This window comes from Cottoperca gobio, chromosome 12 (assembly GCF_900634415.1).
Source record: "Cottoperca gobio chromosome 12, fCotGob3.1, whole genome shotgun sequence".
NCBI classification, from domain to species: domain Eukaryota; kingdom Metazoa; phylum Chordata; class Actinopteri; order Perciformes; family Bovichtidae; genus Cottoperca; species Cottoperca gobio.
In genome coordinates, this window is record NC_041366.1 from 16120051 (window position 1) to 16133065 (window position 13015).

The following is a 13015-nucleotide window of genomic DNA, read 5'->3' on the forward strand; positions in this document are numbered from 1 at the left end:
AATAATATTATTTTAAAAAAGGGACAGTGTGTAAAATAATAATGTCAAAAAGTAGAAAAATAATTGAATTCTAAAATGTGTGAACACCAATACATCAATACAATTATGATTTAAGAAAAATATTTATTCAAATAGCTAACTAAAATACTAAAAAGCCAACTGCAAATACTGATAATGCTAGTTTAATATAATGTTGTTACTTATTAAACAGTATAGTTTAATAAGTCCTATCTGTTGACCAGAAACCATAACTGATAAGAGTAAAGGATTTCCTTCAGCATGAAGAGAAGGAAGTAGGAACTGCTCTTTACGGACAGTGTCCTCGTCCCTGGGGCGAGGCCTCAACCTGAGTATAAAGAAGGTGACAGCATCACACACTTCATATTTGGAAGAGCAGTGGAAATCTTCACAGGAGTCTTCACAGACACAGGTAACAAGATTCGTTGTTGTTTTTTAGCTTGGATGCTTAGATATTTTTCACGTTACATGGTACTGAAGAAATAGCTTTTGACAAATGCAGTGGATTTAGTTTTTTTTATTGACTTTTATTTATTTGTTTTAGAGATGCTTCTTTCTGCCCTCCTCGTGCTGGGCGTCTGCCTGGTTCCTGCTCACTCCAAACCAGCAGGTAGGCTACATCCTAATCCCCGTTTATGTCTGAATTTCACATCACTGGTCAAATTTAAAATAATTGTGTCATAATTTATGAACAATTTGACGAGTGTGTTTATTCTTTGCAGGAGAACATCTCGGCAGTCCTCTCCTTCAAGAGTGTTTTGAGGAGGCAAAGAAAATCGTTGATGATGCTTACAAATACTCCAGAGAAGAGTGAGTTAATTAAAATGAAGTGAATTTAATGAATTAAATCAATTAAAATGATTAAAGTAGTAGATTATTTTTCAAATTAATCCAGCATAAATGTGCACTGAAGAGTTTTTTTTTTTGGCATGAAGCCATTCTATAAAGTTACTCTGTAGCTCAGTAATTGTTAATTATTTTTCAATTAATTTAAGTTACAGAAGCTCCAAAAAAATCCACAGTTTGGATTTATTGTTCGACTGTGTGACTTTTTCTCCTCCAGGAGTCTGAGACGAGTCCGCAAGGAGGTCGTGCGTCCTCAGGATACTCTTCGTCTCATGAAGCAGCCTCGTGGTGAAACACGCTCAGCTGTGAGATCTGCAGACTACATGGCACAAACCCTCCGTCTGCTACAGGAGAGGGTGCATCATGTGCACAAACGCTCGATCAACGCAACAGGTCAGACAGCACCCAAAAACAAAGACAACACCTACACACACACACACACACACACACACACACACACACATAGTGCTCACATTGTTTTTCTGACAACTTGTCTTGGTTTACGGTCTGAGGTTTACTGTTCTGTAATGTGGGCATAGTGGAGTGCTTCTCTGCTGTAATTAAGTACCAGACATATACAGTTGACAATGTGAATCCATAAAATATGTATTTCACATTTTTCAGATTTGCTCTCTGAAGAAGACCTGAATAAACTTGCTGAAATAACTGGATGTTCAGGTCAAGTCAGGCTTCCATCATGCAGCATCGTACCAAACCTTAACAAGTATCGCACAGCCGGCAGCATCTGCAACAACCTGTAAGAAAAACATTGAAGTGTCATAAAATGCTGTTTCAAAAACTCCCTTTTATAATTTAAGTAGCTTTCTTTTTCTTGTATTTTGACTTCCAAACATGGCCGTCTTCTGCTTGCTTTTAGAAATAACCCTCGCCTCGGATCCTCCAACACCCCCTTCGCCCGCTGGCTACCTGCTGAATATGACGACGGCATCTCCCAACCTAAAGGCTGGAACCAAAATCGAATCAACAACTTCTTGCTCCCATTGGTACGACACTCGCCTCGATTAATATACATTAATGCTGATTTATTTAAAATAAAAACTAAACATTTCTCCTCCACTCTCAGGTGCGACAGGTGTCCAACAATATCCTCAGTACAACAGACGCAGAGGTTGTCAGCGACACAGAATTACCTCACTTTGTGACGTTGTTTGGGCAGTGGAACGATCACGATCTCACCTTCACGCCTTTCTCTCCAAGCATCCGCTCTTTCAGCAACGGCATCAACTGTGATGAGAGCTGTGAGAAAACTGAGCCCTGCATACCCATCCGGGTTAGTGTGAAAGCTCAAACCCAAACATTGAGATGTTTTTTTTACTAAAAACCTTCTCTCCATAACTTTTGGACTCTTTCCTACAAACAGATTCCTCGCGACGACCCCCGCTTGCCCTCCGGCCCAGACAGCTGCCTCCCTGCTTTCAGATCCGCCCCGGTTTGTGGATCGGGATACTCGGCCTACAACTTCGGCGGAGTACCCAATAATAGACAGCAGATCAACTCCCTGACGTCCTTCCTGGATCTTGGCCAGGTATACGGCTCTGACGAGAAGCTTGCCCGGTTTCTTCGAGACCTCGAGAGTGATGGCGGGCTGCTGCGCGTGAACACAGAGTTCACAGACAACAGACGTGAGCTGCTGCCCTTCACCCCTGTCCAGGACGTGAACATGTGTGCCACTCGCAGGAGAACCACCAACAACACAAGCGCCAGAGAGGTGCCCTGTTTCATTGCAGGTCAGTCATCTTCTGTCAGTAATGGCTTTATAAATGGTTAATTAATCATTTATTAATCGTTATGAATCAGTAATAAGTGGTAGCAAAAAGAAGTTTGGGTTGTGAAAGATGGTTGTATATCTTGCTCTATCCTCTAAACTGCTGTCTAAACTTATTTTACCTCCCATTTAGCATTTATAAGCAATATAGAAACACTTGATAAATGGTTCATAACACACTCTGATGTAGTTGTAAGCAGCTATAAAGACATTTGAAGTATTATGTATTTGTCAACAACTATAACTCCTATTAAGCATCCACAACTGGATGCTGAGGTATAAACAGATAATGAATGAGAATATGATGGTATAACATAGTGTAATAATGTAAAATATGTTCATATTAGGAGTTGCAATGACCCTTTATTGAGGATTTGCTAACATTTATAACTAAAAAACTATAAATTGTTTGTCCCTTAAATAATGCTTCAGGCCTGCAGTTATGCATGTTAGTAAATCGTTAAAAATGGTTTTCACTACAGTAATCCATCAAATTTGAATAATTTCAAGAATCCAAGAAAATGAAGAAAACATAAACATAATTCATAAAGTCACTACATTATATTTATATTAACCAAGCTAAGTAAAAATAGAAAGTCAGTTCTTCTAGAGGACATTTAGCAACTCAAATGTTCTTTTACAAATGTGTTATTGCTGATGTATAAATCATTAATAAGAAATGATTTATTGACCATTAATAAATCCAGTATTTACAACTCTTCTGTAAAAGCTTGAGAGGAAATGAGCACCTCTGATCAACTATTTGATGTGAACATTTCTGTCTGTAAGGTGATGTCCGCGTGGACGAGAACATCGCTCTCACATCCATTCACACATTGTTTATGCGTGAGCATAACCGCCTGGCTCGTGAACTGAAGACACTGAACCCACAATGGGACAGTGAGACCCTCTACCAAGAGGCCCGCAAGATCATGGGTGCTTACACACAGGTAGGTAACCCTGAGTGTCAGTCAGCGTTCATGATTATATATTCACATAGCATGTGTCACACTCCGCTGTCTCTCTCAGGTGTTTGTGTTCAGGGACTATCTGCCTCACATCGTGGGTACTGACGCAATGAGTAGACAGCTCGGCCGTTACCCCGGCTACAATCCTAACGTAGACCCCAGCATGGCCAACGTCTTTGCAACAGCAGCTTACCGCTTCGGCCACTTGGCCCTGCAGCCATTCTTTTCCCGTCTGGATCCAACCTACAGGGAGAACTCTCAGTTCCCCAATGTCCCAGTGTTCACAGCCTTCATGGCCCCCTGGAGGATCGTCTTTGAGGGTGAGTTGTACAGAGAAAAGTGTAGTAACTTAACTATTAGTTGACTAATTGATTAATCGATCGACAGAAATATAACTATTACCATCACTTTTACTGATGATCAATTAATAATTTAAGTGATTTTTCATGCTGTTTTCCTTTTTCAAGGAAACAACTTGGACTTTGAGAAACTTGAATGGACATTCATTATTATTTTCTGACATTTTATAGACCATTGAAGTAACTTATCAGTTAGAGCTGCTCCCATTAGTCGACCTATTGATTAGCCGGCCAACAATTTTGATAATTAATTAATCAATCAATTCTCAATTAAGTAATTGTTCATCCAGAAAGGCCGTAAATCAGCCTCTCAAATCTGGAGATGTGCGGCTTTTCTCTGTTTTAAATCATATTAAACTGAATATCTTTGGGTTAGGAACTGACAAAACAAGACATTTACAAGACATCACATTTGATCTCTCCAGGTGGCATTGACCCTCTGCTTCGTGGTTTGATCGGCCGCCCCGCTAAACTGAACACTCAGGATCACATGATGGTGGATGCTCTGAGGGAGAGGTTGTTCCAGTTTGTGATGCATCTGGCTTTGGATCTGGGTGCTCTCAACATGGAGAGGGGACGTGACCACGGCTTGCCTGGTACATCCCTTACTCTGATTTCTCGCCCTTTTTCAAAATGTTTTTGCCCATCTTAATTGTCCTCATCCATTCTTTGCTTACTTGCTGTCTACTCCTCTAGGCTACAATTCCTGGCGCAAGTTCTGTGGCCTGTCTCAGCCCAGAAACCAGGGAGAGCTCGCTCGGGTCCTGAACAACGGCGGCCTGGCCCGCAGGATGCTGCAAGCTCTACGGAACGCCAAACAACATCGACGTCTGGATGGGAGGCGTGGCAGAGCCGTTCGTCGAAGGCGGCCGTGTGGGTCCTCTGTTCTCTTGCCTCATTGCATTACAGTTCCAGAGGATCCGCCAGGGTGACAGGTCAGTGTGTGTAGATACATACAGTGATGTGTTTTTATAGTGTCGGTAGGTGTGGGATTCTGAGGGCATAATATGTGAATGAAAATAGGTGCAGTCTGTGTTGGTTTCATTCCAGTTGTTAGTATTTTCTTCAATTATTTTATTATTTACATCACATGCAGACTCATAACACAATCACAAAAATAAATGCATTTCTAACACACACTCTGCTGACGGTGAGACTAATCTCTTGTTTGAAATATTCAGGCTGTGGTACGAGAAGCAGGGCGTCTTTACTGCGGCTCAGAGAGCCGCTCTGTCCACCGCCACCATGTCCAACATCATCTGTCAAAACACCGGCATCACGTCTGTCCCCACTGACGTCTTCAGCGTCCTCTCAAACAGGAACCGGCTCGTACAATGCTCCAACATCCGACGCCTGAACCTTTCAGGCCTGGAGGGAGAGATCCTGCAAAGGTGAAACAGCACCGGACCAAACTTTTTGACCGTAGCAGTGGAAGACTCCGAGCTCTAAATTCACCATCATTTCTCATCTACTGTATTTTTCATTTTGTTTTTAACCTTTAACCTGTGTGTTTATTTCTTCTCTAACCACTTGTGTGTTCATTCTTCATATGTGGTGTTTGACCTTGCAGGCCCGGGTGATAGCTGTAATGAAGTCAGGGGAGAAGAGGTTGGTTTTAAGCACTAACAAGTGGTAGTCATATTTTAGGAGCAGAACAAAGCCAAACTAAATTTCACATTTAGATCAACATCTGTATAAATGTTTTTATCGTCTTGGTGAAGGTGTTCCTCACTCAAAAAGAAAACCTTCAGGGTTTACTGATGCTTGCACATTTTGAAAAATAAATCCTTAAATTAGGAGGCTAAATATGTCTAACTTCTGCATCTTCTTGATATACAGGATGTGAATCAGTTGGAACCTCAGGATTCCCAGTATCCCCAGGGAACCCAGTATCCCCAGGGAACCCAGTATCCCCAGGGAACCCAGGGACTCCAGGATCCCGAGGAACCCCAGGGACTCCAGGACAACGAGGTACTCTATTCAGTTATCTGTTCAGCCTTTTGTACATTGTATATAGTGCCGAAAGTCACAGCCTTTAAAACAAACAAACTCACCCTCAGTATCTTCATATCTGGTCAACTTAAATGAAGTATGTGAAATACAAATGAAAGTAAACATACATTATATATAAATATCTGAATACAGTTATATTTCTGTCATGATCGTTTATCCTTCACCAATTGAAACTTCAACACTACAATCAGCCTTTTAGATTCTGCCCACTTTATTATCATGTCCCAGGTGTCACTATTGTGTCCCTATCCTAAAAAATACAACAAAGAACAACCTCCAGTTCATGTTTTCATGAGAGAGATTTCTTTAACTGAACGATGAATCATGATACAAATTTAAAAGTACAATATTTCCATCCTAAATGTAGTGGAGTAGTAGTAGAAAATGAAAAACTCAAGTATCTCTAAAATGTACTTAAGTACAGTACTTGAATACATGTGCTAACTTACTTTCCAACTCTGGATAATTCATAATATAGCAGCAGATAAGAAATGTAGAGTAGATTCAAAGCAAAGAAGTAATCTATACTTTTGTTCCTCTGCAGGTACGGTAGGACCCCCAGGCCCAACAGGCCCTCCTGGACCGCCAGATCTCAACATCAGTGCTTCACAGGAACAATCTGCCTTCTCCGTCCGCCTGGGCACATACAAACCATCCTCAAAGAGAATCATTCGTTTCCGTCAGGTCGTCTACAACAAACAGAGTAATTACAGCACGGAGACGGGCCTGTTTACATGTGTCATCCCCGGTGTCTATCAGTTCAGCTTTCTTTGCAAGTCCTTCGTCAGTTCAGGAAATGTGGAACTGCGTCGTAACAATAAACTGGTGCTGCGCAGTTTAAAGGTTTATCAGAGAGGTCGGCACTTGTCATCGGGGGACACGGTGCTCCGGCTGGAGGAGGGAGACAGAGTGTGGCTGGAGGCCAGCGGCGGGACTTTCGGCCTGAGCACCGATAGCTTCTTCCTGGGTCGCCTGCTCTTCAGTGTGTGACACAAACAAACCGCCACCCTTTCATAGACCAGTGGCCTGTCAGCTTTAGGATCTGCTTTCATTACTCGCTGCACTGAACTTCACTTTCCATTAATCACATCTTATATTGCCGCAAATCTGTTCAACTCTGTTACAGCATGCAGTCTATTGATCCGAAAAGTCATCAGCCAGTTTTGATGGTGTGATTTACAAGTATTGTTATGAATATTTTATTGACTGATGAAATTTAAGCACGCCTTCACAATGTTGTATTGTTTTCTCTGTGAGGCTTTCTTACTGTAAATGCACCTATTTTGTTTCACATTCAATAAATAAACTATATAGACTGAGGCCAGCAATCGTTGTGTTCATGGGTTCTTATTTGTCTTATTTCTGAGACATCAGGAATTATTCCCTAAATAAATTTGATTTCATGGAATCTTATGTGATTTGCAAAAAGAGAAGACTACTTAAAATGTAATTTAAATGTTAAACAAGGCTCAGTTACTGTAGCTTCTGAAGGCAATTTTAAAATACAGGACACATGTATAGAGCATTATGGCATAAGCTCCATTTGTGCAAAAAAGACACTGAAAGCAAAAACGGGAATATTTTAATATGCAGAACTTTCATGATTGTTTAAAAAAAATCATGTGCTGCAGATATTATGATCAAAACGTAGCTCAGACTTGGACACATTGCATCACAAAATATGTTCTGAGAGTAAGTAAGATTAAATTTAACAAAACCGTTAGTTTAGTTTTAATATTGAATACAGTAATCCAATTAGAACAACAAAGTCCAAAGTGCAGCGATCATTTTAATGTACTTTAAGTCTCCTGTAGATCAAATCAAATCAAATCAAATTTATTTGTATAGCCCAATATCACAAATTATACATTTGTCTCAGTGTGCTTTACAGACTGTACAGGTTACGACATCCTCTGTCCTTAGACCCTCGCATCGCACAAGGAAAAACTTCCTAAAAGAAACCCCAAAATTAAAGGGGAAAAAATGGAAGAAACCTCAGGGAGAGCAACTGAGGAGGGATCCCTCTCCCAGGACGGACAGACGTGCAATAGATGTCATATGTACAGGATAAACAACATAGTACAAATACAACATTTGACAGAAATTATGTTGTGTTGGAAAAAAAAGAAATAGAAAGTATGGATGAATCCAGGAAAATGTCAATAAGGCTTCCCGGTGTCCAGCAGGACCAGGTCAGCAGGCGCTGTCACGATTCCTGATCCTGACTTTATCAGTGGCAACCTGCCACATGAGAGACAGACAGTAAGTTAGTGAGTTAGTAACATACATTTACATAAATGCATACAGATAGAGAGGGAGAAGAAGAGAGGGAGGGGAGGAGAGAGGAAGAGAAGGAAGAGAGTAGGGAGGTGTCCCCCGGCAGTCTAAGCCTATAGCAGAATAACTAGGGGCTGATCCAGGGCAAACCTGAGCCAGCCCTACTATAAGCTTTATCAAAAAGGAAAGTCTTTAGCCTGCTCTTAAATGTGGAGAGTATGTCTGCCTCCCGAACACAAACTGGAAGCTGGTTCCACTGGAGAGGAGCTTGATAGCTGAAGGCTCTGGCTCCCATTGTACTCTTAGAGACTCTAGGAACCACAAGTAACCCTGCAGTCTGGGAGCGTAATGCTCTAGTTGGTTTATAAGGTACTATGAGATCTTTAAGATATGTTGGAGCCTGACCATTAATTGATTTGTAAGTCAGGAGAAGGATTTTGAATTCTATTCTGTATTTTACCGGGAGCCAGTGCAGTGCAGCTAATACAGGAGTAATATGATCCCGTTTCCTTGTTCTAGTCAATTTTGGATCAACTGAAGAGTCTTAAGCGACTTTTTGGGACAACCTGATAACATTGAGTTGCAGTAATCCAGCCTTGAAGTAACAAATGCATGGACTAGTTTTTCTGCATCATTTTGAGACAGGATGTGTCTTATTTTTGCAATGTTACGTAGATAAAAGAAGGCAGTCCTTGAGATCTGTTTTATGTGGGAGTTTGCAAAATAAATGTATGATTCGTGTAGCACAGCGTCTGAAAGACATTATTTCCTATCAAAGTCACAGTTTATCATAGTATTTCCATCTCATAGTTATTTCTTAAGCAGCCTTCCTCCATCAAACATAACACAAAGATGTAAGAGACAAAGATTTTCTTTGTATTTAAACGTCTAAGAAAGAAACTGCCAATCGTGTGCGCAGTGTATAATTGTGGTCATAATGCTACTCGTGACCCAGAGAAACGGTTCTTTAGATTTCCTAAAATCATCAAAAACAACGATCCACAAAAGAGGGATGAATTGCTGTCTACCGAACGCTGTAAGCTGTGGTTTAGCAACATAACTCGTGAGGATTTAACAGAAGAAAAAGCACAATTCACCCGTGTGTGTGGGGTCCACTTTATATCTGGTAAGAGCTGATGCTAAAGCCATGTTTTCAATGTTTACGTTAAACATCTGTGCTTATGATATACCCGAACACTGTAAGACCTTACTTTTCGTCACCAGGAGAAGCGGTCTTTTTTTGGCCGAGGTGAAATCCATATCGCTGACTGGTAAATAAGGCACTTTCTTTACATGTGATGGCAGCCATTTGCGCTTTTCTTCTGTGCATATTTTTGTTTTGCTTACTCTTGAGACTACTTCACTTGCGAAAAGCAAAGCACCAATGTGAGAACATGCTTCGCTTACTCCAGCCATACAATCACAGTGTGCGAGGATAACATCGCCGCTCTTCTCACTCACAAACCACGGCTTGAGGGGTGTATCTCGAGCTCTTTGAGAGAGATTTACACGGGCATGGACGACCACCCTGTCATCTTTCACTGGTTTGGTAAGACGACTACCAACCCAGCCATAAACAAAGAAATGATAAGCATCTAAGCTCTTGTATGCCTTCATTTGTGCGTTGGTTGCCCACGACGTTTGTAGCACAAGATAGTTCACAATATCAGGATATTCAATCAGCGGTAATGAATCTAAATCCTCAATATAATCCGACGGCTTTAGCGTGTTCGGGTCACGGCCGCAAATTTGGACTTTTTCTCTGAATCTTGCCTTTTCAGAGGACTCCAGAGAGTCAAAAATACTTTGAAGAAGTCGGAGTTGTTGTTGTTCGCTTTAGACGCCATTGTTGATTTGTTATTCATCCAAAATGGCGTCGCACGCATACATCACACAGTTTTGTCACGTGTTTGCACACTACCTATAATGACCATATATCACGGTCTGAAGTGAGCTATTGCTTTTATAAAACGGTTACCAAGTGTGGCAATGTGAAAGAAAAATACACACTCCAATTTAAATAGTTTTTATTATTAAATAATGATGTTCAAAATAAAATAGTCCCTCCGTTGCCTTCTGCACAAAACATAGTGCGAGGTGGTTGCTATGCAACAACACTAACAGCTAGTGAACATATTAGACAGACAACGTTGATCGATTATTTGGCTATTTGTTTACATTATTTGGTCTACCTGCTCTTCACGTAGCTCTGCATGTCGTCTTTTAGGGGCTTTTTTTCTCTGGAGATAGGCACTGATCGATCCACTCCTCCAGAGTAAAGCTTTGTAACTTTGTTTCCCTTTAACACCGAATGTGTCGGCGATTGCAAGCAAAATGTTGGATTACCGTAATTATGTCATAGTTTGCGCAATCGAAAAGATTTCAACAGGTTTCTGAAAGCTGAGACGCTGAGACTGCGCTTTACAGCATATATTCATTGCGGTAACTTCACCTGCGAAAGCCCGCGAAACAGCGCCATTGTTCTGAGCGAATACACACAGAGGATTTAATTAAAATGGAAGCAAGACGGTATGTAAATCAACACTTGTATTGCGTGGTGACGTGTTTAGGACAGTGTACCAAGTCTGTAAGGTTGTACTAGGTGTGTAATAAAGGGTTGGGAAAAAGCTGAAGAACTCGGAGCTTAAATGTCGAATCAAAACAGCAATCCTCTAGTTCAATCGATATATTTATTTAACGTGATAAGTCAAACATAGAAAATATTCTCAGTTGAGGACACATTTTGCGTCGCCGTTTCCATAGACCGCATGGCTCAAAGAGCCCCATCGTTGCGGTCTCACGGCTCCGCTCCAGTGTGTCCCCAAACATTTGAAATCATCGCATCTAATACATGGAGTAGGCGTTGACCTTCTCCTCATTGGTCCCAGTTTGGCGCCAACACGTTCCTCCGTCAGCAGTCAGGAAGTAATGGTTTGTTGACCCGTTTTATTAAAGGGGAAGTGCCCCTATTATGTTTGTAATACACTCAGTGCAGAAAATACATAATTGCAGAGAAACATATTCGTAGTATAGATATATATATATATATATATATATATATATATATATATATATATATATATATATATATATATATATATATATATATATAGATTGAGGTAAACAAATACATACGATAGTCTTTCCAATATGGATTAATTTACCTGACAATTCCCCCTTTACACACCATTTATGGTGTGTATAATCTCCAGTAAAAAGTATAAGGCACCGAGTGGTGTACAAATTCATCATATGGTATACAAGAATACATTCATAGTGCACTTGTTTTTATTCCAGTCATAAAAAATACCTTCTGTATAAAACCAAAGAACTTCATTTGTTATTCCAGCATAAAGACAATTAGCTTCAGTATAATAAAAAAACACTTCCAGTAAAAGACAGTAAATATTAGTAAACTTTTAATGTCTGTATAAGATTGTAATATCTGTATACGACTGAGAGACTGTAACTACGATAAAGTCAGTGGCTTCGGTATGGCAGCAAAGAACACTTTGTAGAGTTATTCACACGAAATCATCTTCCTCCTGGCTGTCGTGTTCCTGCTCTATATCATAGTCTATGAGTAACTTGGTTTGCTCTTGCATAAAAAACTGACCTTTCTCAGTTTCTTTCTCTTTGGTCAGGGCAGTGGTGATCAGTCTACTGGTCAGGGTGTGGATACATGGAATGCCACAGCATCCACATAGGATTATTATGCCTATCATTATCGGTATGAACACCACCAACATCTTATACTGACCAAACCAACGCTCCAGAGTGCCTGTGAAGTAATTCTATACCCCACTGTTTGATGCTAGCTCTTTGCTGAGTCTGTCAAGTCCTTTCAAAGCTCTGGTAAAGGATCCATCAGGGGCTGTGTTATTTGGGATGAAAGTACAACACAGAGCCAAACAATTTGCAGACACCCCCTTTTTCAGCTAGCACCATGTCTAATGCAATTCCGTTCTGTAATCAGGCTAGTTCTATCAAATTGCATAAATCTATGGAGAGGGGCTGATACTCGTGTACATTTGTTTTGTTATTGTGGAATCAATCAATCTCGTCATGCGGCTTCTAATTTATGGTATATAACAACATCCACATACAGTAAGTATTCAGAATCAGAATAATCTTTCTAATACTGAAGATACCAGTGACATGAGAACTCTCCATCTCCCGGACCGTCTTTCCATAGCATCACCAGACTAATTCTCTACCCCTGAATTCTCTGCTAATTCTTTATATAATGTTGTCAATATTTGTAAGACTAGTAACAGTATTATTTGATATAATTGTGCAACAGGATGATCCAAACATGGCACACACACCTCCTTTCTCTGCTAGGAGCATGTCTAAAGACATTCTATCATGTCAATACGCTGGAAGCTGCTTGTTGTTCAGCTTGTCCCTTAACGGCATCCCTTGTAATAATTAATAAACCTCTGTTAGATGCAATGAATGTAATTAATCCACATTCTTATTAGTAGTTGCCCATCATAAAAACAATGAGTCAAAACCTGCTCCAATTTGATCTCTGGCACTCCCCGGGGGACTCCTACTGCATCTCTTGTATGCTGTGGAGCTGAAGCTCTCCCCAGGTGCTGTGTTTCTCTTCAGCCGAGTTCAAGCTCACAAGAGTTTGACCTGTTGTGGGCCAAACATAGAAAAGCTCGACCAGTGTCATCAATACACATATTTCAGTCTTGTGCTATTGGTTCTGTGAGTTGGAAATCTCTTAATGAGATTTT

The 13015-nt window shown here is 40.6% G+C and overlaps 1 pseudogene; it reads left to right on the forward strand.

Moving 5' to 3' along the window:
- The first annotated feature begins 551 nt into the window (after positions 1-551).
- Positions 552-6671, forward strand: LOC115016610 (eosinophil peroxidase-like; annotated as a pseudogene).
- Positions 6672-13015: the final 6344 nt, after the last annotated feature.